This window comes from Calliopsis andreniformis, unplaced genomic scaffold, assembly GCF_051401765.1.
Source record: "Calliopsis andreniformis isolate RMS-2024a unplaced genomic scaffold, iyCalAndr_principal scaffold0047, whole genome shotgun sequence".
In the NCBI taxonomy this organism is placed as follows: domain Eukaryota; kingdom Metazoa; phylum Arthropoda; class Insecta; order Hymenoptera; family Andrenidae; genus Calliopsis; species Calliopsis andreniformis.
In genome coordinates this window covers 162,244-166,923 of record NW_027480456.1, presented here as the reverse complement: position 1 = coordinate 166,923, position 4,680 = coordinate 162,244, and positions in this window count along the sequence as shown.

Sequence of the window (4,680 nt, the reverse complement as noted above, 5' to 3'; positions counted from 1 at the left end):
GGTTGAAGAATGGGGATTGAGTATTGAAAACTGTGAATTGAGGATATTCTATTGAGGATTGAGGATTGACAATTGATTGTTGAGGACTGAGGGCTGAAGATTGAGGATTCAGGATTGAGGATTCGGGATTGAGGTTTGATGACTGAGGATTGAGGATTAAGGATTGAAGATTGAGGACTGACGCTTGAGGATTGAGGATTGAGGATGGAGGATTGAGGAGAGAGGACTGAGTGTTGTGGATTGAGTGTTGAGAATTGATGTTTGAGTATTGAGGTTTGATTATTGAATATTGTGGATTGAGTATTGAGCCATGAGAATTCAGGATATTCTATTGAGTATTGAGAATTGAGGATTGATGGTTGAGTATTGAGGATTGATGGTTGAGTATTGAAGATTGATGGTTGAGGGTTGCGTGTTGAATATTGAGGATCGTGGATTGAGGATTGAGGATTGAGAATTCAGGGTGAGGACTGAGGGTTGAGGACTGAGGTTTGAGGAACGAGGGTTGAGGATTGAGGATTGAGGACTGAGGATTGACGATTGAGTACTGAAGATTGAGGATTGATGACTGAGGATTGAGGATTGGCGATTGAGGATTGAGGATTGAGGATTGAGGATTGAAGATTGAGGATTGGGGATTGAGGATTGGCGATTGAGGATTGAGGATTGAGGATTGAGGATTGAGGATTGAGGATTGAGGATTGAAGACTGAGGATTGGGGACTGAGTGTTGAGTGTTTAGTGATGAGAATTGATGTTTGTGGATAGAGATTCGAAGATTGCAGATTGAGTATTGAGTATTGAAAACTGTGAATTGAGTATATTCTATTGAGGACTGAGGATTGCCAACAGATTGTTGAGGAGTGTGTTCCGAAGATTGACGTTTCAGGATTGAGGATTAAGAATTGAGGTTTGAGGACTGAGGATTGAGGATTGAAGGTTGAGTATAGACGATTGAAGATTGTGGATTGATGACTGAGGATTGAGGATTAAGGATTAGGGCTGAAGGCTGAGGATTGAGGTTTGAGGTCTGAGGACTGAGGGTTGAGGATCGAGAGTTGAGGATTGAGGATTGAGGATTGAAGATTGAGGATTGGGTACTGAGGATTGAAGAATGAGGGTTAAGGATTGAGGATTGAGGATTGAGGATTGAAGATTGTGTATTGGGGATTGAAGACTGACGATTGAGGATTGAGGATTGAGGATTGAGGATTGAAGATTGAGTATTGAGGATTGAAGATTGAGGATTGAGGATTGAGGATTGAGTATTGAGTATTGAGGATTGAAGATTGAATATTGATGATTGAAGATTGAGGATTGAGGAATGAGGGTTGTGGATTGAGGACGAGGACTGAGGGTTGAGTACTGATGTTTGAGGTCTGAGGATTGAGGATTGAGGATTGAGAATTGAGGATTGAGGATTGAGGATTGAGGATTGAAGATTGAGTATTGAGGATTGAAGATTGAGGATTGAGGATAGGGGATTAAGGATTGAGGATTGGGGATTGAGGATTGAGTATAGAGGATTGAGAATTGAGGGTTGAGGATTGAATATTGATTATTGGGTATTGAAGATTGAGGATGAGGATTGAGGATTGAAGATTGAGGACTGGGTGTTGAGGGTTGAGTGATGAGAATTGATGTTTGTGGATTGAGATTTGAAGATTGAAGAATGGGGACTGGGTATTGAAAACTGTGAATTGAGGATATTCTATTGAGGATAGAGGATTCACAATTGATTTTTGAGGACTGAGGTCTGAAGATTGAGGATTCAGGATTGAGGACTCGGGATTGAGGTTTGAGGACTGAGGATTGAGGGTTGAGGACTGGGGATTGAGGATTGAATATTGAGGATTAAGGATTGAGGATTGGGGATTGAGGATCTAGGATTGGAGATTGATTATTGAGGATTGAGGATTGAGCATTGAGGATTGAGGATTGAGTATTGAGAATTGAGAATTGAGGATGACTACTGGGGTTTGAGGGTTGAGGTTTGAGGAATGAGGATTCAGGATTGAGGATTAAGGATTGAGGATTGAGGATTGAGGATTGAGGATTCAGTATTGAAGATTGAGTATTGATGAATGAGGAATGAGGATTGAGGTTTGAGGGTTGAGGATTGAGAATTGAGGATTGAGAATTGAGAACTGAGGACTGAGGATTGAGGATTGAGGATTGAAGATTGAGTATTGAGGATTGAGGTTTGAGGATTGAGGATTGAGGATTGAGGACTGAGGCTTGAGGATTGAGGATTGAGCATTGAGGATTGAAGGTTGAGGACTGGTGATTGAGGACTGAAGATTGAGGATTTAGGATTGAGGATTGGGGATTGAGGATCTAGGATTGGAGATTGATTATTGAGGATTCAAGATTGAGGATTGAGGTTTGAGGATTGAGAATTGAGAATTGACGATGAGGACTGAGGGTTGAGGATTGAGGTTTGAGGAACGAGGTTTGAGGATTGAGGATTGAGGACTGAGGATTGACGATTGAGTATTGAAGATAGAAGATTGATGTCTGAGGATTGAGGATTGGCAATTGAGGATTGAGGATTGAGGATTCAGGATTGAAGATTGAGGATTGGGGATTGAGGATTGACGAATGAGGATTGAGTATTGATGATTGAGAATTGAGGATTGAGGATTGAAGATTGAGTATTGAGTATTGAAGATTGAGGATTGAGGATTGAGGATTGAAGATTGAGGACTGAGTGTTGAGGATTGAGAATTGAGGATTGTGGATTGAACACTGAGGACTGATTGTTGAGGGCTGAGTGATGAGAATTGATGTTCGTGGATAGAGATTTGAAGATTGCGGATCGACTATTGAGTATTAAAAACTGTGAATTGAGAATATTCTATTGAGGATTGAGGATTGGCAACTGATTGTTGAGGACTGAGGGCTGAAGATTGAGTATTCAGTATTGAGGATTCAGAATTGAGGTTTGAGGACTGAGGATTGAGGGTTGAGGATTGAGTATTGAGGATTGAAGATTGAGGATTGAGGATTGAGGATTGAGGATTGAGGATTCAGGGTGAGGGCTGAGGGTTGAGGATTGAGGATTGAGGATTGAGGATTGAGTATTGAGTATTGAGGATTGAAGATTGAATATTGATGATTGAAGATTGAGGATTGAGGATTGAGGGTTGTGGATTGTGGACGAGGACTGAGGGTTGAGTACTGATGTTTGAGGTCTGAGGATTGAGGATTGAGGATTGAGAACTGAGGATTGAGGATTGAGGATTGAAGATTGAGTATTGAGGATTGAAGATTGAGGATTGAGGATTGGGGATTAAGGATTGAGGATTGGGGATTGAGGATTGAGTATTGAGGATTGAGAATTGAGGGTTGAGGATTGAATATTGAGTATTGGGTATTGAAGATTGAGGATTGAGGATTGAGGATTGAAGATTGAGAACTGAGTGTTGAGGGTTGAGTGGTGAGAATTGATGTTTGTGGATTGAGATTTGAAGATTGAAGAATGGGGACTGAGTATTGAAAACTGTGAATTGAGGATATTCTATTGAGGATAGAGGATTCACAATTGATTTTTGAGGACTGAGGTCTGAAGATTGAGGATTCAGGATTGAGGATTTAGGATTGAGGTTTGAGGATTGAAGATTGAGTATAGACGATTGAAGATTGTGGATTGATGATTGAGGATTGAGGATTAAGGATTAGGGCTGAGGGCTGAGGATTGAGGTTTGAGGTCTGAGGACTGTGGGTTGAGGATCGAGAATTGAGGATTGAGGATTGAGGATTGAAGATTGAGGATGGGTATTGAGGATTGAAGAATGAGGATTAAGGATTGAGGATTGAGGATTGAGGATTGAAGATTGTGTATTGAGGATTGAAGACTGACGATTGAGGATTGAGGATTGAGGATTGAGGATTGAGGATTAAGGATTGAGGATTGAGGATTGAGGATTGAGGATTCAGTATTGAAGATTGAGTATTGATGAATGAGGAATGAGGATTGAGGTGTGAGAATTGAGGATTGAGGATTGAGGACTGAGGCTTGAGGATTGAGGATTGAGCATTGAGGATTGAAGATTGAGGACTGGCGATTGAGGATTGAAGATTGAGGATTTAGGATTGACGATTGGGGATTGAGGATCTAGGATTGGAGATTGATTATTGAGGATTCAATATTGAGGATTGAGGTTTGAGGATTGCGAATTGAGAATTGAGGATGAGGACTGAGGGTTGAGGATTGAGGTTTGAGGAACGAGGATTGAGGATTGAAGATTGAGGACTGAGGATTGACGATTGAGTATTGAAGATAGAATATTGATGTCTGAGGATTGAGGATTGGCAATTGAGGACAGAGTGTTGAGGATTGAGAATTGAGGATTGAGGATTGAACATTGAGGACTGATTGTTGAGGGCTGAGTGATGAGAATTGCTGCTTGTGGATAGAGATTTGAAGATTGCGGATTGACTAGTGAGTATTAAAAACTGTGAATTGAGAATATTCTATTGAGGATTGAGGATTGACAACTGATTGTTGAGGACTGAGGGCTGAAGATTGAGGATTCAGTATTGAGGATTCAGAATTGAGGTTTGAGGACTGAGGATTGAGGGTTGAAGATTGAGTATTGAGTATTGAAGATTGAGGATTGAGGATTGAGGATTGAGAATTGAGGATTCAGGATGAGGGCTGAGGGTTGAGGATTGAGGA